This window comes from Geotrypetes seraphini, chromosome 1 (assembly GCF_902459505.1).
Source record: "Geotrypetes seraphini chromosome 1, aGeoSer1.1, whole genome shotgun sequence".
In the NCBI taxonomy this organism is placed as follows: Eukaryota; Metazoa; Chordata; class Amphibia; order Gymnophiona; family Dermophiidae; genus Geotrypetes; species Geotrypetes seraphini.
Window position 1 is genome coordinate 198164672 of NC_047084.1, and position 22907 is coordinate 198187578.

At 44.1% G+C, this 22907-nt stretch overlaps 1 protein-coding gene across 4 annotated transcripts in view; it reads left to right on the forward strand.

Moving 5' to 3' along the window:
• FAM149A (family with sequence similarity 149 member A) overlaps positions 1-22907 on the forward strand; it is a 137779-nt gene that overhangs the window by 20916 nt on the left and 93956 nt on the right. The window lies entirely within an intron of this gene.

The following is a 22907-nucleotide window of genomic DNA, read 5'->3' on the forward strand; positions in this document are numbered from 1 at the left end:
AGTCCATCGAGATGTAGTGTTTAGAACTAGATTTTTGACTTTAGATATATTAAGATCTTGAGCATGAACCGAATCTTTATGTATTAAAATCCCCAAGTATTTCACAGCTTCATGTGACCATGAGAAAGGAAAATGAGCCAAATCTGATGGAAGTATATTATCATTTAGAGGGAAGATCTCTGATTTCTCCCAATTAACAGAGTATCCGGAAAGGAGGGAGTATTGAGTGATAATATGAATAAGATTGGGAAGGGAGAGTAAAGGGTCTCTCAGAAAAAGTAAAACATCATCAGCATAAGCTGCTAATTTGAAATCTCGATCAGAGGAGGGAATACCTTTAATTGAGGGACTTTGTCGTATAGCTGAAAGGAGTGGCTCTAACACTAAATTAAATAGCAATGGTGAGAGAGGACAGCCTTGTCGAGTACCTCTATGGAGGGGAAATTTATTGGATAAAGAGTTGTTAATCCTAATACGAGCTGTGGGTTGATGATATAGCGTTTTTATCCAGTTTGTAAAAAATGGGCCAAAATTATACCACTTCAGGACACGGAAAAGGAAAGGCCACTCCACTCGGTCAAAGGCTTTTTCAGCATCAATAGCTAGGCCTATTACAGGGTCTGACATTGTTTTAGCATGAGCGTTAATATAGTGAAATAGGCGCAGGTTGTCTCCTATATATCTTTGTTTAATGAACCCTGTTTGATCTTTATGTATAAGCAGTGGGATTATTTTGGTAAGTCTTAATGCAAGTAATTTTGCCATTATCTTGTAGTCTAAATTGAGGAGAGAGATGGGGCGAAAGTTTTTAACTAAAGTGTCATCTCTGTCAGGTTTAGGGATTACTACAATGGTGGCCTCAGTGAAATTGAATTGCTTGTCCGGAGTGGAGTGAAGGAAGTCATAATATTTAAGGAGATGAGGAGCTAGTAGGGTGCGAAATTGCTTAAAGAATTCGTTCGTGAAGCCGTCTGGGCCAGGGGCTTTCCCAGCAGGTAAGGAAGATATGGCAGTTTCAATTTCTAATATAGTTATTGGAGAATCAAGTTCCAATTTAACAGGTTCTGGAATGGTCGGATGAGTTAAGGAGGTAAGAAATGAGTCTATATCTGCTTCAGGAGTGGTAGATTCAGATTGGTATAAAGAAGTATAGAATTTTTCAAATTGAGAGGAAATTAGAGATCTGGTTTTGACTAATTGACCTGATGGATTCTGAATAGCCGTTATATGTAGTCTTTTAGATTTATTTTTAAGGTATCTGGCCAAAGGACGACCCATTATATTATCTCCCATGTAATGACCAGAGTTAGAGATGAAAATATCACGCCTAGCTATATATGAAACTAAAGTATTATATTCATATTTAAGATTTTGAATACATTGGAAAGTATTTGGGTCATGTATGTGATTAGACATATGTTGTAATTCTAAGGTTTTGATGGAGTTTTCTAAATCTTTTTCCTTTCTCATGGACTGTTTCTTTTTCCAAGAGGCAATTTTAATCAATTCGCCTCTAAGGGTTACTTTGTATGCTTCCCAGACAATGGAAGGGCAAATTTTAGGATCTTTAGAATTATTTTCAAAAAACTCCGCAGTGAAAGAATTGATTTTTTCAATAATTTCCTCGTCTAGCAGTAAGGCGTTGTTTAGCCGCCATGAGGGGGATTCCTTATGTGGGGCTGAGATGGATATATATAAAGAGATGGCAGCATGATCCGTGAGAGAGATTGGATGTATAATGGTATTGGTGAGATCTTGAATAAGAGAAGGGGATAAGAGAAAATAATCAATTCTCGAGTATGTATTATGTGGAGGTGAAAAATGTGTGTATTCTCTACCTTTCGGGTAAAGCAAGCGCCAAGGATCCGCAAGAGAAAAGGCGTCCTTTAAAGCATGAAGAGCTGTGAAAGACTTGGATTTGGAGGGTTTACAAGAAGAAGATCTGTCAATATATAGATCTTGAATTTGATTAAAGTCCCCTCCCAATATCAGAGAACAAGTATCAAATTCAACTATCGCCAGCTGAAGCTCTTTGAAAAAGTCTGGGTGGTCTTTGACCGGGCCGTATATATTAAGAAAAATAAAATTAGTTGAGTGTATCGCAGCATGTACTAGACACCATCTTCCTTCAGTGTCTATTTTAAAATTGTGAATAACGGGAAATAGTTTATCATTGAGAAATATTGACACACCATTTTTCTTTTGATGAGTTGCAGGGGAATATAAGTGAGTTGAAAATCCCTTTAGTTGAAATTTCGAGGCAGCAGCGGGTAGGAGGTGGGTTTCCTGCAAATAAATTATATCAGGATGTTTATTGGATACATAATTAGCTATCTTTTTCCTTTTAATGGGATGGTTAAGACCATTCACATTAAAGGAAAAAACATGTAAATCAGCCATAATATATGATATATATTATTGAATCATAGATTATATCTCCTCTGTCCAGAAAAATATCTGATATAATTGTAAGCTCGGGCAGACACTCCTGTCTAAGAAGAAGAGAGATAAAGAAAAGTGTGAAAGTAAAAGAAAAGAAATCAATAATATCAGCATAGTATATGGTCAGAAAAAGAATGGACCACACTATTCTACATATTTTAAAACAATTTAAATGTGATCCTGTGACCACGGAATAATAACACATATGGAACAACTAGTAAATTCCACACCTATTCAATAATAGAAAATTTGAGATTAGTGTGCTTGATTTAGCAGAATATATGACATAGTATATACAATTCATTACGAATTATAAGAAGATGAATAGACAAAATAGACAGTGAATTTGGAGCTATCATAGTTGGCAGATCCGGGGCCGTCGGGTGCTCCCTCGAGGGAGACCTCGGTAACGAGTATTCCCGCGGGGCACCTGACTTCACTTTCAGCCTCGAAGAAGCCATCCTCGAGTTCCTCGGCGGGGGCGGGTGGGTCGTCCTCGGCCCCGCCCCGAGAGCCGAAGTCAGGTGCCCCGCGGGAATACTCGTTACCGAGGTCGCCCTCGAGGGAGCACCCGACGGCCCCGGATCTGCCAACTATGATGGGGGTTCCCGTCTTCCAGGACTTGCTCCGGGCTCTTATCGCCTCGGAGCTGTCCGGGGCCATCATGCACCTTCAGCAGGCTTCGGCCTCGGCTGCCCCAGCGTCGGTGACCTCGGTGCCCTCGACTTCGGGCCCGGGGGGGGTTTCGGCCTCGCCCCGACCTTGCCCTCGGCCTCGGTTGACCAGCCTGAGAGGAGTGTGCGGCCTCGGGACAAGGTGTGGCGAGTTCGGAGGATCTCTTCCTCTTCGTCCTCGTCGAGGTCCTCCCGGGGTTCCTCGCCCTCGGGTCGGCCTCGGGCAAAGCGTCGATCGAGGAAGCCCAAATGCCAACGGGCTTCTCCTCGGCGCCGCGGTCGCTCCTCGCCGACCGGGGCCGAGACCCTGCGGGTCTCCGAGGTACGCCTCGATAACCCGAGGCTGTTCCGTTCGTCTGAGGTTGAGTGCTCGAGGGACTCTTCGCCAAGACGGAAGGGGCGTGCCTCGGTGCCCCATACCCCGGGGACTTCCCGAAGGGGTTCCTCGGGACATGGGCGGTCCCCGACCCCGCCTCGATCGCTCGGGGCGGCTTCTTGGGGTTCGGGGTCTGGCACGGGAAGGGAACCTCGTTACTCACGCGAGGCTTCTCCTTCCTTCTTGGCGAGGCGCTCGTCTCGATCTCCCTCTCCACCTTCAAAGCCCTCCTCTTTCTCTAGATTCGTTCTGGATATGGGAAGGGCTTTGGACCTTGATCTGGGAGCAGGATCACAGTACACCAAGGAGTTTTTGGAGGAGCAGGATTTACCCTCTCCCCCTAGAGAGACGCCTCGGCTCCCTCTTAATAAGGTTCTTAGCCAGACCTTCTTGAGGAACCTTGACTCCCCTCTTACAGTCACAGCGGTGCCTTCTAAGATGGAGTCCAAGTATCGCACTGTTCCGTGCAAGGGCTTTGATAAGGCACAGCTCTCCCACCAGTCCCTACTGGTGGAATCGGCTTTGAAGAAGTCACAGCCTTCCAGGGTCTCTGCGGCAGTTCCCCCCGGACGGGAGGGACGGACCTTGGACAAGTTTGGTCGTCGCCTCTATTTCAACTCTTTGATGGCGACCAGGGTCCTAAATTACGCATTCACCTTGTCGTCTTATTTGAGACAGATGGTGAAGTCGTTGCCGAGGTATTATGGAGTCATGCCGGATTCCCATAAGGAGGATTTTGGGGCTTTTATGTCCAATTTGTCCCAGCTGCGTCTCTACCTCTTCCATGCTGTATATGACGCATTTGAGCTCGCCTCTCGAGTGTCCGCCTTCTCGGTGGCCATGCGCCGCCTGGCATGGCTCCGTACCCTGGATATGGACCCAAATTTGCAAGAATGTCTGGCCAATCTTCCATGTGTTGGCTCAGAGTTGTTTGATGAGTCCTTGGAGGCGGTGACCAAGCGTTTGTCTGAACACGAGCTCTCTATTGCCTCGTTGGTCCGTCCCAAACCCCGGGCTCCGCTGCAGAAGCCGTTTAGACCCCCTCCGCGGCGGTACCCGCAGAAATCGACGCCGGCTTTCTCCAGGCCACCGCCCCGACGCCTCCAGCAGCAGGGCAGGGCGTCCCAACCAAAGCCTCTAGCGCAAGTAGCGTCTAAACCCGCTCCGTCTTTTTGACGTGATGCGCGGTTGGGGGCGGGCCCCCTCCGCACTGTCAAAAGACCCCCTTCCTATCGGGGGCCGATTGCAGGCCTTTCTTCCAGCCTGGGCCGAGATCACGTCAGACGCTTGGGTGCTCCGGATCATCTCCGAGGGTTACTCGCTAAACTTCTTAGCCATGCCGCCAGAACATCCGCCGGGGGCTTCTCCTGTCTGTCGACACCTGCTTCCTATTCTCCTGGCGGAAGCCAGGTCCTTGTTGAGCCTTCGGGCGGTGGAGCCCGTGCCCCCGAACCAAAGGGGACGGGGGTTTTACTCCCGTTACTTTTTGGTCCCGAAGAAGACAGGGGACTTACGCCCCATTCTGGACCTCAGGAGGCTCAACAAGTTCCTGGTCCGGGAGAAGTTCCGTATGTTGTCCCTTCCAGTCCTGTACCCTCTGTTAGAATCGGGGGACTGGATGTGCTCCCTGGACCTGAAGGAAGCATATACTCATGTTCCGGTGCATCCCGCCTTCCGCCAGTACTTACGGTTCAAGGTGGGGGAGTTGCACCTCCAATATCGCGTCCTTCCCTTCGGGCTGGCCTCGTCTCCTCGGGTCTTTACAAAGTGTATGGTGGTGGTCGCGGCTGCCCTAAGATCTCAGGGACTACAGGTCTTCCCCTACCTGGACGATTGGCTGATCAAGGCTTCGTCCCGGGAGGGGGTTATCTCAGCGACCCGACAGACTATCAGTTTTCTTCAACGTCTGGGGTTCGAGGTAAATTTTCCCAAGTCGCAGTTGTGCCCGGCTCAATCCCTTCAGTTTATCGGGGCCGTGCTGGACACGGTTCGCCTTCGTGCGTTCCTTCCCTCGTCGAGACTGGAGGCTTTGCTTCGCCTGGCCCGCCAGATTCTGCGGCAGCGCTCCGTCTCTGCGCACAGGCTGATGATTCTACTCGGCCACATGGCTTCGACAGTTCATGTCACGCCGTTTGCCAGATTGCATCTGAGAATTCCGCAGTGGACCTTGGCCTCCCAGTGGCGTCGGGATCGAGACCCGCTTTCCCTCCCTGTAGCGGTCACTCCTTCTTTGAGACGATCGCTCCGTTGGTGGACCAACTCTTCCAATCTTTCCGGGGGTTTGCTCTTTCTCGTCCCTCCACATCACAAGGTCCTGACCACGGACTCTTCGGAGTATGCGTGGGGGGCTCACCTCGACGGTCTGCGGACTCAAGCGCTATGGTCGGCGGAGGACCGTCTGTGTCACATCAATGTGTTGGAGCTTCGTGCCATCTTTCTGGCAGCTCGGGCATTCGGTCATCTGCTGCGCAATCAGGTGGTCCTGGTACGGATGGACAACCAAGTGGCAATGTATTATGTAAACAAGCAAGGGGGAACGGGCTCCTGGTCCCTGTGCCAGGAGGCCTTGCGCCTTTGGGAATGGGCGACTTCCCAGAACATCTTCCTGTGGGCGGTTTACATTCAGGGAGAGAAGAATTGTCTGGCCGACAAGCTCAGTCGTCTTCTCCAGCCGCACGAGTGGTCGCTAAACTCCCGAGTTCTGCGCGAGGTCTTCGACCGCTGGGGAACGCCTCAGGTGGATCTGTTTGCCTCCCCGGAGACTCACAAACTGCCCCTCTACTGTTCACGGATTTACTCCCAGGACCGTCTCGAGGCAGACGCCTTCCTTCTCGACTGGGAAGGGAGATTCCTTTATGCGTTTCCTCCTTTTCCTCTGATCTTGAGGACGTTGGTTCACCTCAAGTCATCCGGCACCACTATGATTCTTATTGCGCCTCGGTGGCCTCGTCAGCACTGGTTCTCCCTGCTTCTTCAACTCAGTACCAGGGAGCCTCTACTTCTGCCGGTGTTTCCCTCTCTGCTGTCTCAGAGTCGGGGTTCGCTGTTGCATCCCAATCTTCAGTCATTACATCTGACGGCTTGGTTCCTTTCCCCCTGACTTCGGCGGTCAGGGAGGTGTTGGAAGCCTCGCGCAAGGCCTCGACTCGGCTTTGTTATTCTCAAAAGTGGACCATATTTTCATCCTGGTGTGCCTCGCACCATCTGGATCCAAGTTTGGTTCCGGTGTCCTCGGTTCTGGAATATTTGTTGCATTTGTCCGAGTCTGGGCTGAAGACAACTTCCATCCGGGTACATCTTAGTGCTATTGCTGCTTTCCATCGGCATCTAGAGGGACGTTCTCTCTCTCTACATCCTCTAGTGGTTCGTTTCATGAGGGGTTTAGTTAATATTAATCCTCCTATGAAACCTCCTCCTGTAGTTTGGGATCTTAATGTGGTCTTGGCTCAACTGATGAAACCTCCTTTTGAGCCTATTGACAAGTCTCTTCTTAAGTTTCTCACTTGGAAGGTGGTCTTTTTACTTGCGCTCACGTCTGCTCGTCGGATTAGTGAGCTGCAGGCTTTGGTTGCGGACCCGCCCTTTACTGTATTCCATCATGACAAGGTGGTTCTTCGCTCCCATCCTAAATTCCTACCTAAGGTTGTGTCTGATTTCCACCTCAATCAGTCCATTGTTCTTCCGGTGTTCTTCCCGAAGCCCCACTCTCATCCTGGTGAGGCGGCGCTTCACACGCTGGACTGTAAGAGGGCGTTGGCTTTTTATCTCCAACGTACCAAGTCTCATCGGAAGGTTCCTCAATTATTTTTGTCCTTTGATCCTAATCGGCTGGGACATCCTATTTCCAAGCGCACCTTGTCCAACTGGCTAGCTGCTTGTATTTCTTTTTGCTATGCTCAGGCTGGTCTCGCGCTGCATGGTCGAGTCACGGGACATAAAGTCCGAGCGATGGCAGCTTCTGTCGCTTTCCTCCGGTCTACTCCGGTGGAGGACATCTGCAAGGCTGCCACTTGGTCTTCGGTTCATACTTTCACCTCCCACTACTGTCTGGATACGTTGTCCAGGAGCGACGGCCAATTTGGCCAGTCGGTTTTACGTAATCTGTTTTCATAAATTGCCATCCTCCCACCTGCCCTTTTTTGGTTGGCTTGGAGGTCACCCACATGTGAGAATATCATGCCTGCTTGTCCTGGGATAAAGCACAGTTACTTACCGTAACAGGTGTTATCCAGGGACAGCAGGCAGATATTCTCACAACCCGCCCTCCTCCCCGGGGATGGCTTCTTTGCTGGCTATGGAACTGAGGACCACGAGGTGGGGATGCACCCTCTAGTGGGCAAGAAGGCATGCACATGCGTGGTGCAGCATAGCAAACTTGAAACTTCAATCAAGTTTGCTTGAAAAGCTGTCCGCGCTGGGGCTCCGTAGATGACGTCACCCCCACATGTGAGAATATCTGCCTGCTGTCCCTGGATAACACCTGTTACGGTAAGTAACTGTGCTTTATGCTTTAAAGGTCCAACATCACATAAAGTTCATATGAGAGAATAGAGAAAGAGAAAAATGCAATTAATACAACTGAGCTAATATTCACATACCAGAAGAGCCTTCGAAAAGGTAAATGTTAACTTATACAATCCATATAGATCACCTGTCATCGAAAATGCCAAATTCATCAAATAAATATACAAGAAATATCTATACAACAATCCAAAAAGAATGCATAAAACAGTACATAGAAACCAAAATGAAAGGAATAAACACAAATAGTCAAAGAAGTAAGTATGATCAATATTTACATACCACACAAGCCTTTAAAAAGGCAAATGACAACTTTCACTGAACGTTCTGAATACCTGTCAGTAAGAATGATAAATAAGCAGACCGTCAAACCAAAAACATCTTTGAAACAATCTAAATTAAAGCATACTTCCATTGCTCTGCATTTTAATGGCATCTCATAAAGTTGCCCTGTATAAGATATCGAAATTATAGTAAAAATCAATCCTTTCTTCTTCATGAGGAAAATGCTTCAAAAAATGAAATGCATGCAAATGCTTTAAAAAATGTAATGCATGCATATAGAATAAAATATATATGACAGCACCGGCCCAAGATGTCAGAGACGTAAATGCAATTAGCTGCATATAATTATTGGATTTAGCCAAAATTTAAAGTAAAACATCTCCCTGTGTCTCTATAAGTTGAAAATTATATTGAAGATCACAGTGCATGTAAAGGCTAAAGACTTATAAACATCATCTGAGGAACATCAATCCATAAACAGCATTAAAACATATTCGTGTCTCTTCTTTTTAAAAGAACTAGTAAAACAGTATAAGAATAAAAAATAAAATATCTGAACTTATGTATACATATGGGTAAGATAAAACAAATACTGTACCTATAAAAAGTACATGCATTATCCATAAACAACATAAAATCAAGTCTAGCAAAAGCAAGTCTATCGAATGATACTAATATTGACAATACATTTATAATAAATAGAAGAAAGGAAGCAGGAGTATTTCTTATAAAATGGCCTTGCATATAAATAAGAAGAAAATCTGATTTACGGTAAAATTAAATCTAACAGTCCTGTATATGTGTAATTGTTAGGTGGGAAAGAAATATAAAAATAAATAAATAATAGATCTAACAAAAGGGAACAATGCATAACCACTCTCTTTTACAAAACCTGAATAGCGGTTTTTAGCACAGGTTAGTGCGCTGAATGCTCTGCATTGCTCCCAACACTCATAGAGTTCTTCTGAATGTCGGGAGCATTGCAGAGCAATCAGCATGCCGGTCTGTACTAAAAACTGCTATTGCGGTTTTGTTAAAGGGGGGGGGCTAGCGAATCTGTATGTCTAATGAACTTAAAAGCATGTACTTGTGTTCTTACGCTGCATAGTTAAATTTGTCAAACATCCAGGGTAGAAGCTCCATATTTCAACTAGAATAGTATCCCAAACTGAATGATTGAAAACCTAGGGCTCTTTTTATCAAGCCGCACTAGCATGCGACGTTTCATCACGCACTGGCCTAAAAACTAAGGCCTGCTCAAGGGAGGTGTTAGTGGCTAGCGCGGCTGGCGGTTTAGTGTGCGGCATTACACGTGTTAAACCGCTAGCGTGCCTTGATAAAAGGAGCCCCTAAACTACCCAATAATTACCTGCGTTGTGCACTGTGGTAATACAAGTACCAATTGCATTCTGCGAGCCTTGTTTTAGCACAGGCTGGCACACTGAATGCTCTGTGCTGTTCCCGACGCTCATAGGAGCTCTATGAGTGTCGGGAGCAGCGCAGAGCATTCAGTTTGCTGGCCTGCACTAAAAACTGCTATTGAGGTTTTGTAAAAATGGGGGTTACAGTGATATACCATATTGGAACATTGAATACTTAATCATGCTGATGATGCATTCTGTCTAAATAAAGCTTTGTAACCCTTAAATAAAAGATCAATAGAAAGTATGTAAAAGACAATTATAAAAAAGAAAACTAACTGATAACAACAATATTGCAGAATTACAAAACAAATTTACATAATATAGATGCACTATATAAAATAATAGTTATAAAAAAAAATAATAATCCAACAAACAAGAATAAACATGTACAACCATAAAGAAAAGTATTGTTACAAAAAATTGAATAAAATCAATTTCCGAATTTAATCCATATGGCTGTACTGTTTTTAGGTCATGGATTATTCTCCGTTCTTTTTGCAAAAATATTGGATCTACATCTCTTCCCCTTTAGATTAGATTTTTTTTTTAGTTTAAAAATATTTTATTACATTTTTACATAGCCACAACAAAACATGATGCTTATAAGGGAGTTAATTCTTTCGCCTTTCTTACTAGTTATTTCTCTAGATTAGATTTAGTGATTTTAAACATAAAGGGCTGGATTCTGTATAGGATGTCCGGTCTCAGAAGCCGCCTAAGCAGCTTTTGAGAATCGCACTCGGGCGGCATATATATAGAATCATATCTGTCCCCATGGACAGATGCCTAAGCCCACCTAACACCACGATTCTCTAACGGCGTCCATGTCACAAGCGCTGGTAAGAGAATAGGGTTGCCGCTAAACTGGTCACAGCAAGGGAATCTACCTGCCTTGATCAGTTTAGCGGCCGCAGCAGGGACCTGTCACCCCGCCTGCCGTGAAGACTACCGGCAGGAGAGAACATAAGAATTGCCGCTGCTAGGACAGACCAGTGGTCCATCGTGCCCAGCAGTCCACTCCCGCAGCCCCGGAACACACCCCTCCCAAAGAACATCAGCAGGAGGGATGCCCAGTCCCTCCTGCTGGAACCACCCTCCCCAAGCCCACCCTTACCCCACAGTACCTTATTTTAAAAGTTGGCCAGCTGGACAGATGCTTTCGCCACTGAATGGTGGGTCTACCCCTTCCTGGTGCATCGTGGGAAGCTTCGGGGAGGGGCCTTAAGCACCTGGGCCAATCAGGGCCTTAGGCCCCTCCACGGTGCATTTCCACCATTCAGTGAAGGTGGGCTGGCTGGAGGAAGCATCTGTCTAGCCAGCCAACTTAAAACAAGGTACTTCGGGGTCTAGGTGGGCTTGGGGGAGTGTTCCTGCGTGAGGGACTGGGCAACCCTCCTGCTGATGTTCTTTCTGAGGGGGGAGGGTTTCGGCTTGAAGGACTGGGCATCCCTCCTGCCGGGGGATGTCTTGGGGGCTGACAATAAGAGGAATTGGGCACTCCTCCTGCTGTGGACATTTGGGGGTGGGGAGGACGATTTCAGGGTTCTGGCAGGAGGAGGGACTGGGCCTCCCTCCTGCTATTAGTCTTCATGGGAGGGAGTGTGGGTCCCTGCCATGGCCACTAAACTGATCACAGCAGGGGAGATTCCCTTGCCGAGATCAGTTGAGTTGCTGCGTCTATTTGAAATGTAGGCCAGCATTTTGCTGGCCTACATTTCAGGCGCCTATTTCAGCCCTAGGGAAATGCCTAAGCTAACCTAAGGCCACTTCCGAGCAAAACTATGCCTACGCCTAGCCTTGGACCAATTTTTCTCTTAGGCTCTTATTTTTCAAATAAGCAACCACTAGATCCTTATTCTTGAAACACTAATGCCCTTGAAACACTAATGGAATATTTTCCAATGAGAATGTATTATGTTAATGTCTTTCATTAGGTGTGAGTACCTTAATTTGCAAGCTATATCCGGTATGATCTTTCTTTAGGTTGAAGCAATTCTTCCCTGTTCCACCTATGAACCCTGTTATGTCCTAAAATTAGTGAGATAAGATACCCTCTCTGTCTGAATCTACCATCATAATTGCATTTTCATCAAAATCAGTGCAAATAGATCTAAGTAAATTTATCTTTAATGATGGGTTATGATGACTAGTACAATGGATATATGCATTGCGATCTGTAAGCTTTCTGTATAGGGCAGGGGTGTCCAATGTCGGTCCTCGAGGGCCGCAGTCCAGTCGGATTTTCAGGATTTCCCCAATGAATATACATGAGGTCTATTTGCATGCACTGCTTTCATTGTATGCTAATAGATCTCATGCATATTCATTGGGGAAATCCTGAAAACTCGACTGGATTGCGGCCCTCGAGGACCGACATTGGACACCCCTGGTATAGGATGTTAGTAAGATGGTATTGTTCTTTGCATATGAGAAGGTTCAAAAAATTAAGTTCAGTGCAATTAAAGCTCATTTTGAAGGACAAATGTGGGTCTCTAGTATTAAGCCATCCAAAGAAATCATTAAGATGAGCACTATCTCTGTGCCACATTAACAAGATATCATTGATTTATACCTACCATAAAAACATGTTTATCTTTAAAAGGATGATATTGTAAGCATATTTTTCCAAAGTTTGCCACATAAATACTGGCAATGTCTGGTGCCATAGCTGGACCCATCATGGTAACATGGTGCCTGTAATTTGCTGGTAGAAAATGTTCTGAAACTCAAAATAATTCTGTGTAAGAGCTATTGTAGCAAATGCTAAATCAATCAAACTTTTGCCCAACTAATGTATTATCAAGAGCATTTACTTGAGGGATATTGGTATAGAGTGAATCTATATCTAAGGTGACTACTAGTATAATATCTGTAAGATCTCCGTCAAATGCATCCAATAATTTTAACATGTGCTGAGTCGCACCCAAATGAATCAATTTTGAATAACAGAGGTTCTGATACTGAACCGTTAGCGGAAACTATAGGTCTGCCTGATGGATCGATCATAGACTTATGTATTTTTGGTTATATATATTTGAAAAAAATCTCTCTCCTTGCCTGTTAGGAAGTCAGCTCCAAAGGATAAATCTACTAAGGCCAGTACTGGGCAGACTTGCACGGTCTGTGTCTATATATGGCCATTTGGTAGAGGATAGGCTGGGGAGGGCTTCAATGGATGAGGGTGTAGATGGGCTGGAATAGGTTTTAATGGAGATTTCGGCAATAGGAACTTAAGCACAGTACCGGGTAGAGCTTTGGATTCTTGCCCAGAAATAGCTAAGAAGAAAAAATGTAAAAAATTTAAATTGAATCAGGTTGGGCAGACTGGATGGACCATTCAGGTCTTTATCTGCCGTCATCTACTATGTATGTTACTATGTTACTAATTCTGCAATCCCTTCTTTAAGACAATCAGCGGTGTCATCAGAAAGATGTTTGTAATAATGTGTGTCCTTGAGCTGCCTCATCACCTCTCATGTGCAATCTGTTGTATTTTTTATCACAATGACCCTCCCTTGTCAGCGAAGCAATCTTAGACCTAGTTCTTAATGGAGCACTTGAATTTGGTATGGGAGGTAATGGTGCTGGGGCCGCTTGATAGCAGTGATCATAACATGATCAGATTTGATATAATCCCTGGAGTAAGTTCACACAGGAAATCCAATGCAATAGCACTTAACTTTAAAAAAGAAAACTGTATGGGTTTTTCCTGATGCCTATGTTGATACACAGGAAAAGAGAAAGCACTTTTTTGCTTTTACGCCCTCAGATTTTGGGCTCCTTTTTATTAACCTAAAAAAACCTACCCTAGTGAAGTATATAGTCCAATAATATACTAGAAAAAATTCCACTATCACTTATTCAGAGAAGTGCACTCACTTTTTAGCTTTAATTTCAATCTCAACGGGAAAAGGCCTCAGAAATGGAGCCTGCACACAGTCATAGATAGAATTGATCAGCGTAGTTGTCATGCTCCTTGCTCCAGTCATCGGCCAGCAAAAACCCGTTTATTTAACTTAATTTCTAGAATGTTTTAATCTTATTCTATCATAATAAATTACTAACTTTATGTTATTTAAAACTTAACTTATATTCTAAAGCATTTTTATGGGTTTTCTTTTTTATAAATTTTCATGCACAACTCTATATTCACTGAATACAGTGCTGTAATTGTAACTTAGCTTCACACAGTGGTATATAGGCGATTCATCAAGACTTAATAAACTTGAAACTTGAAACTTGAAACTTGATGCCTCCCACAAATGCCAACGCGGCCAGCGTTTCGCGGATCCATCAAAACAACAGCTGCATCAGGGCCAAATTCAGGGCATTCCACCAAATTTTTACTACACTGTGCTATTCCATCAGCTCTTTTCATTAGTTAGTATTTTATTATGATAGAATAAGATTAAAACATTCTTGAAATTAAGTTAAATAAATGGGTTTTTGCTCGCCGATGACTGGAGCAAGGAGCGTGACAACTACGCTGATCAATTTGATCAATTCTGTCTATGACTGTGCGTAGGCTCCATTTCTGAGGCCTTTTCCCGTTGAAATTGAAATAAAAGGTAAAAAGTGAGTGCACTTCTCTGAATAAGTGATAGTGGAATTTTCTCCTTTTTATTAAGCCACGTTAGCGGCTTTAACGTGCGCGACTATTCATCACGCGCTAACCCCTGCGCTAGCTGAAAAACTACCACCTGTTCAAGAGGAGGCAGTAGTGGCTAGCGCGGCTGGCGGTTTAGCGCGCGCTATTACGCACGTTAAACCGTTAACGCGCCTTTGTAAAAGGAGCCCTTTATCTTGGGGCGCTCATTTCTTTTTACGTTTTCCTTGAAAATGCTTAATTCTTTATTAATCTAATAGATATCTTTTCTATGACCAAAACAACTGAAGGCTTTTCTTGAAAATAAATTATACATGTCCAGGGTGGGGAACTACCTTTAATTTAATTTATTGTTGATTGTAATTTTTGTGTGTATAAAAGGGGGGGGAAGAGACATGTATTTTTTATGAAATATAATTTGATTGAATTTAAGTGCTGTTTAAAATGTAAAATGTTTTGTATACTATGGGCTCCTTTTACTAAGGTGCGCTAGCGGTTTTAGCGCACGCTACAATGCCGAGGGCGCTAAATGCTAATGCCTCCATAGAGCTTGCGTTAGTATTTTTCGTTTAGCTCGCGCTAAAAACGCTAGTGCACCTTTGTAAAAGGAGCCCTATGTTGCACTTATTGTTAGCTTTAAAATGAATAAAGATATTTAAAAATAATAATTATAAAATAAATGACGAATACAAGTCCCAAGTGTGGAGACGAGGGAAGTGAATGGAAACTAGTTTTCTGAGTAGAAGTGAGAGGATAAATTGACTAGATGCCTTGTATATTAGTAGTTGTTTTTCTTTTTGATAAGGAGAGCCTCTTTCCTAAATTTCTCCTCCCTTAAATTGTGGACTTATTGGGAATTCATTGCTTTTTAGTTTGTTTATACAGAATTTATCTGTTAAATATTTTTCTTTTGTTAAATTTGAATAATGCTATATGAATTCCGTTTCCTAATGCATGTTAAGTGCTATACAGTATATTAATTAAAAATGAATAAAGAAAAAAAAAAAGAAAACTGTGATAACATGAGAATGGTAAAAAAAAAACCAGAAACTTAGAAGAGCAGCTGCAAAGGTTGAAAATTTAGATCAGCCGTGGATGTTGCTCAAAAATACCATCCTGGAAGCCCAGGGATACCAGAGGAGGGTGACAGCTAATTGAGAATAGTTTCCTCACTCTGTACTTTCTGTATACTTGTGGCTACACATTGCCATCTCTACATGGTATGGGGGGGGGGGGGCATGGAGAAGTGATTCTACCCTCATTTGAGATGGCGACTCAGTTTACATGCTTTATGATGTGAGATTGACTGTGAGCAGTCCACAAATGCTCTACATGAAATTCTGATGAACATTTCTTCCTAGTACGCAAACGATAATCAGTGCAGATTTAATGACTACCTCCTCTGTTTTCGAGTGGTCACCCAGATACAGTGGAACATGTAGAAGAGAGAATACACACACAGAGCATCTTTGTCTAGCGTTGTACTTTGAGAGGGATGGTTTAAAGACTTGTCAGTATTTAATTGTCTCCAAGTTGGGGCTGATTGCCAATGATTGTGCAAGTGACTGATACTCAGTAAGAGGGAATTGCTTTTATTTGATCAAGCTGGCTGATTACACTCTGTTTGTTTTATACAGTAGAAACAGGTATTACATAACATTTGTGTGTTCTGAGGATTTGTCCTTCATTTGGAATAAAGTAATCTTGTTTGCCATTATTTGTTGCTAGGGGATAAAACGTTTAAAGACATGAAGAAAGCTTTGTTTCAGGTGCATTGCTCAAGAGTATCTGAAGGGCTTCTCCTCTCATGCCTACAGAATACATTTAACTCTTGGATCATTGTCTGAAAGTGGTTTCAGCATAACTGTTTTCACACGGGAAGGGAAGTTTAGGATTTTTAGCATGCCATTTCCAAGTGAGGTTCTGTATCAAAATAAAATGAGTTTATTAAATAGTATATATTTTGCAAAAATGACAAGCTGAATGATTGATTTGAGCACTTTTCAATTAGGTCCAAAGTGCTATATCAGTAATTAAATTTTTCCCACCTGTCAGAATGGAGGAAGAACTAGCACGGAAAATTAAGAAAGGGGATAAATCTTTCTGTCCCCAAGCAACTCTCTAGTTTGGAGGAGGGAGGTGCTCCACACCAGATTCCCGCCCTGCAAGGCACACCACTGGCTTTTACTTCTTTCAAGTTTTCTTTACTTGAGCTGCTTGACATGCTCTATGAACTCCAAAATGACACTGGTCTGTCTGGAGAAAAAAGACCATTCTTTGTAAAATTAGAGGTTGCACCTATATTAACTTAAATATGACCAGTGCCAGCTCAAGAGAATAAAATGCCCTGGCACATGCACCGGATCTTGGTTAATTCTTGCCCCCAGCCAGTTTCCTCCTCCTTCCTCTGACACTATTGCCTGGTCCCGGCAAGATGCGACTTCATAGGCCAGTATCAGTGTCAATCAGTAGCATCAGAGGAGGGAAGGGCTGCACTTCCCTCCTCTGACACTGGCCCTTCCCCTTCACGGCAGCTGACTATGAAGCTGCACCCTGCCAGAAATGGGCAGCAGCATCAGGGTAGTTTAACTTATGGGCCGGTGATGTTGTGACTCTTGGAGTTTGGTGCACTTTAACGCTAGGACCCTGGGCCAGAGCCTCATCTTGTCCAAAGGTTAAGATGGTCCTTTTACAGACGTGGAGGGGCATTTTTGATAGGATGTCTAAGTCTGATATTGGACGCTTCCCGCAAGACAACCAAAATTCAGGGTGGAGAAATGTCTTGGCTGTCAGGATGTCCAAACTTAGTAGGCCTAAATTTGTTCATCATTTTTGACCCAAAAAAGCCCAAATCCAGACCATTTGGATGTGGGAGAGACTAGCATTTTTATGGACTGGCCACACAAACATACTAACGGAACAATGGGGCATCTTAGAGGGCACAGCTGTGGCCTTCACATAAAGGGTATTAGATATACATCTCACCATAACCCCTTATAATTTATGATGAGCACTCTAAAACTCCTCTCAAACCTACTATAACCACCTTTCTACCAACCCAATAGCCCTTATGGCTGCAGGTAGAACCTTCATGGCAGTATAGTAGAGTTTTGGTAGACTCACACTTTCCACCATAAATGTTGTGGTTAGAGTGGGTTATGGGCCTGGGTCCTCCTCTCTATCATTCACTATCCCACCCTGTGTGCTGCTCTAGTAGGGTTTCCCATACTATGTGCTGCTGTTCTCTGTTCTAGAGCCAAGTATTTACTGTTTCATTCAGATCTTTAGGAGTGGGAGAGGTCATTATTAAATCTCCAGTGGTCATTTGGTCAGTTTGGGTACCTTTCTTGACACTATAATGCTTTTAAAACAGGTCTCGTTCTGGATGTCTAAATTTTGTCCTGAACATCTTAGGAAATGTTCGATCATCACATCATAAGAACATAAGAATTGCTGGGTCAGACCAGTGGTCCATCGTGCCCAGCAGTCTGCTCACGTGGTGGCCCTCAGATCAAAGATCAGTGCCCTAACTGAGACTAGCCCTACCTGCATACGTTCTGGTTCAGCAGGAACTTGTCTAACTATGACAGACTCCGGACGAGCGTTCCAGTTTTCTACCACTCTCTGGGTGAAGAAGAACTTCCTTATGTTTGTACGGAATCTGTCCCCTTTCAATTTTAGAGAGTGCCGTCTCGTTCTCCCTACCTTGGAGAGGATGAACAACCTGTCCTTATCTACTAAGTCTATTCCCTTCTATTACCTTCTACTAAGTCTATTACCTATCTACTAAGTCTATTACCTTGAATGTTTCATTACATTAGTGATTTCTATTCCGCTTGTGCCTTGCGGTTCTAAGCGGATTACAAATTAGCAGGATAGATGCCCACTCTCCCCCGTTGGCAAGTAACACCCCCTCCACCGCTGTTGCAGACGTCTCCACAGTCTCTCCCCCCCCCCCCCCACAGCAGGAGAAATGCCCTATCTACCCCGCTGGCAAGTAACCCCCCCCACCGCCACCCCCTCCCCCTTACCTGAAAGTTGATGGGTCAGAGGGATGCAGATCCACTCCTCCCAGCTTCCTGCATCGTCTAAAACGGGCCTTCCCCTCCCTGGTGCATCTTGGGACGCATCCACGGAGGGGCCTGATGCTCTGATTGGCCCAGATTTTATAAGGCCCCTCCCATGTGAAAGTTAGGCACAGATCCCTGGTGTTAAGGGACAGGTACTAGGGACCTGGATTGGCCACCATGAGAACTGGGCTACTGGGCTTGACGGACCATTGGTCTGACCCAGTAAGGCTATTCTTATGTTCTTATGTAATACTGTACGCACCTTTAGTGAATGCCCTGACCTACCCATGCATTTCCAGTGGCCTTGCCACCTTTTGAATTGCACAAGACTTGTGTGTGGATCTTTACAGAATAGCAAGTAGCAAGATGCACACAATCCAAAATGTTGCTAATTAACATCAATAATTGATTTAGTGCCAAGTTATTGGTGTTAATGAGCCCTTAGCCAATTTAGTTGTGCACCTATCTCAGTTTTGCACGTGCAAATTTACACACCATTTATAGAATCCAGGGGTCTATGACTTCTTGGAAGAAATTGAAAACTTTTTTGTTCTAAACCAGCTATGCCACTCAAAGCCAAAATGATGAAGTTACGACTGTCTTATTTTGGCCACACCATCAGAAGACAGAGATCACTGGAGGAGGCCATCATGTTTGGGAAGATCGAAGGAACCAGACAAAGAGGGTGACGTGCAATCAGATGGCTGGATACGTTGAAAACAACCATGGGGATGATACTGGAGGACCTTACCGGACTAGCCATAAACCGATTTCTTTTTAGATCTGTAATTCATCAAGTCGCTAGGATCCGAACACAAGTTGATGAGACCTAACAGGATGTTCTAAAACTTTTGAGACTGCCCGGCTCATGGCCGGTTAAATAGCATTTGGCTGGCTAAGCACTAATGTTCAGCAGGGGATTGCCAGTTAGCAGCTAAAACTTTGCCAGCTATATTGTGTGATAGTTGCCAATTTTAAAGCTCACCGGCCAAGTTTAGCAGCCAAACTGAGCCGTGCAAATAGTTGGTCTATCTTTGGGTGCTATAACTTAACTGGCCAATGCTTAAAATCAACTTAGCCAGCTAAGTTTGAGTTTGCCAAAAATAGACTGAATATTCAGTGCTGGTCACCGGAAATGGCCCAGTATTGAACATCTGGGCTCATCGCCAACCATGAAAGATAGTCGGTCTCCCTCCCACAGTCTTAATATTGGCCCCCTAGTGCAGTTTCAGTTTTGAGTTGCTCATTCACAATTTTCCAGTAAGTGACTAGCTCCTTTGTTGAAATCTACAATGAACCAGAAATCTGACAGTTGTGGAATAAAAGAAATGTATTGTTTTCTAATTGTAAGTGATGTATAAAGTAGAACAAAAATATAAGGGAAGGGAACAAAATGTTACACAATAGGACAATCAGCATCAAACCGTGACCTCAAAAAAACTCGCACAAGTAGAAAAAAGGAGGAGGAAAAGTTACAGTTTAAAACACTGAAACACAGAGGAAGAAAATCCCAAGAGGAGAGAAGTATGTTCTGCAACACTTATACAAAGCCTTCATGCATTTCAGTTGCAGAGTTGTTTCTCCAAAGGAAAACCTGACCTGACTGTGCCAATGTCTGGATTTAATTAGGAGCCTTGAGGACTTGTGATTCTGTGTCTCAAATTGACAGTATCTGCTGATACAGACCTACTTAGAGTGGTTACAGAACATAGCACCAAAGAAGAACACGCTTCTACCAATCGATCCCTAAGGAAAAAAGGGCTAAATTTCATATCCTATTGCCTGAGAAAACTAATGGCTAAACAAATGCATCTATAAGTCATGGGGCAGTATTCATTTTAATGAGGCAAATTCCCGACATAGAATGATGATGAAATGTCTGTGTGTACAAGCTTTCTTTTTCTCTTTGGCGAATAGAACTTAAAATCATCCTCTCTAAGAAGAGCACACTTTTTGCTTGCAATATGGTAATGAGTGGGGGGGGGGGGCTAGAAGAAAGAAAGAGAGAGGGTGCTAGCCATATGGTATGGGATGGCTGGAGGGAAGGGAAGAGAGGGTGCTGGCCGTATGAGGTGAAGGGGGTGCTGGAAGGAAGGAGAGTGACACTGGACTGGAGGCTGGAGCTAGAGGAAAAATGAGAGAGAGTGCTGGAAATGCAAAGAGGAGGAAAGAAAAGGGAAGGTGCAGAGATGGATGATGACCACGGAGAAAGAAGAAAATGCCAAATGGGCAGGAGAGACCCTGGCAAGTGAGCTAGCAGAAGACAAACAGAAACCAGAGCCGGGTACCAACATGATTTCAATAACAAAATGACCAGACAACAAAAGGTAGACAAAATAATTGTGTTTTCTATTTTATGATTACAATACGTCAGATTTGAAATGTGTATCCTGCCAGACCTGGTGTTAGCGAGTGTGAGCTAGGACCTAACAATCCCCCCTTTTACTAAACCGTGATAATGGTAATTAGTGCAGGGAGCCATGCTGAATGCTCCGCACTGCTTCCAATGCAGTTTAGTAAAAGGGGGGAATGTTTGTTTTGTTTACACTTGATAGCACCAGTGTGGGGTTGGAGAGGGAAAGGGGAGTGGGGTGGGTAAAAAGGCTGCAAAATAAATCCACCAACTAATTTTAAAGCTATATCATAGAAAATGAATCAAAAAATCGATTCATCGATTTAATTGACAAAATCAAATTGAATCAAAAACTTTTTTTCTGAATTGGACAGCTCTAGTAAGGACTACCTCAGAAGCACTACAAAAGATCTTTTACAGTTTGGTTTTCTGTGGCTACACAAGAGAAGTCTCCTAAATACATGAGCAGCTGAAGGGAACTCTGGTTTTCTGAGCCAACTTTTGCATTGTCACCCCCCTCCTCACCCTCAGTCTGGAATCTCTCTTACCATTCTCCCTCTGCCTCTCACCTGTGATCTAATATCTCTTTGTATGTCTCAAATCCTCCCTCCTGCTGGACCAGTTGAGGCACTGGCTTATGGTAACTGGCAAGTAACCGTCGGAGGGACTAGAAAAAGCAGTCAGAAGATGTAGAGGTCCTAGGCTGTTGGTGACTAGTGAAGGACTGGAGGGACTAGTGGCAACCAGTGGAGAGCCTAGTATTGGTACTGGAAGCAGCCAGAAGACCCAGAGGGAAGAAACCAGATGAACTAGAAACCCTTGACAAATGGTGTCTGGTGAGTGATTGGCGAAGGGTTCAGAGGGACTTGTGGTGACCAGTGGAAGGACTACTAATGTTACCAGAAACAGCCTGAAGACTCAGATGTCCAGTGAGGGTTGAAGAGGACCTAGTAGTGACCAGAGGGACTGGTAGTGACAGGCACAATCTTTGATGGTCAAATTGACCAGCAAGTGTATTTAGAAGAAACTGGTTGTGTTTAGAAGAGCTTGGTAGTGAAATGTATCCAGAAGAACCTGGTGATGGAAGGGAAAAATGTGCCCAGAGGAGCCTGGTGGTGGTGAAGTGATGGGAAGCGACTGCTCGGCCCATCACAGCAACTAAAGTCTGCCACCAACTTCATGATGGAACATCTATCGAGGAATACAATGGTGTGGCTAGTGCAAAACAATTTTTACTTTGTTCCTTCTTTTCTGCAGATTATACAGAGGTGCAGGTTATATCGTATATGGGATATATAGTATATGTGACAATATGGTACTACAGCGTTAAAATCATAGCAATAATCTGTCACTCATAGCAAAATCTCACCCTTTATTTATACATGAGCAGTAAATAGATCAAGCACTGAAAGGAAGGATGACAAAAAAAAGGCATGTCACAGTCATTCTGTATGATTGCCACTTATACTGTTTCCCAAAAATGGGTACTGCCCTCTCCCCCAAACTGACACTCCCCAATATTTTTTTTTTAATTCCTCAGTAGCCCTGCTCCCATTCTGACCATTCTCCAGGCCATCCAGATTGTCCAAATCCCCATACCTTTGAAAGAGGCAGGCGCAATGGCCTTGGATGCACTGGGTTGGATCAGTCTGCCAAATAAGGAAGTTTTTGCCTTATTTGGTAGTGTTTGTCTGTACTACCATATAAGAGACAAATTCCCTTAATTGGCGGACTGACCCATTCAGGATGCCTTGTGTGGGGTCAGCAGCTGCCATTAATAAAGATGATGTTGCCAAGGTGGGACCGAGTGGGAATCAAACCTGTTTTCTTCAAAGATGCAGAGGTCTGGGGGATCTGAAGGAGAGGAAATGTTTTTCAGACTCACTGGGAAGGGGGAGGAGAAGGTGCCATTGGCACCAGGGAAATTTTATGTTTAAGGAAGGGGGGTTAGGTGGAGGTTGAGGGTGCTGCTAGACACCAGAGAATTATTTTAATATGGGGGAGAGGGCAAAGAGGACTTCCAGACAACTAGGGATTTTTTTTAGAGGAATCGGGGGTGGGTGGAAGGAGGGGGTTAAATATTAGCTATTATGCCCCTTGCAGAGAGGGAGTCAATCCTTCTATGCCACCTCAGGTGAGGCAGTTACTTTCTTGCA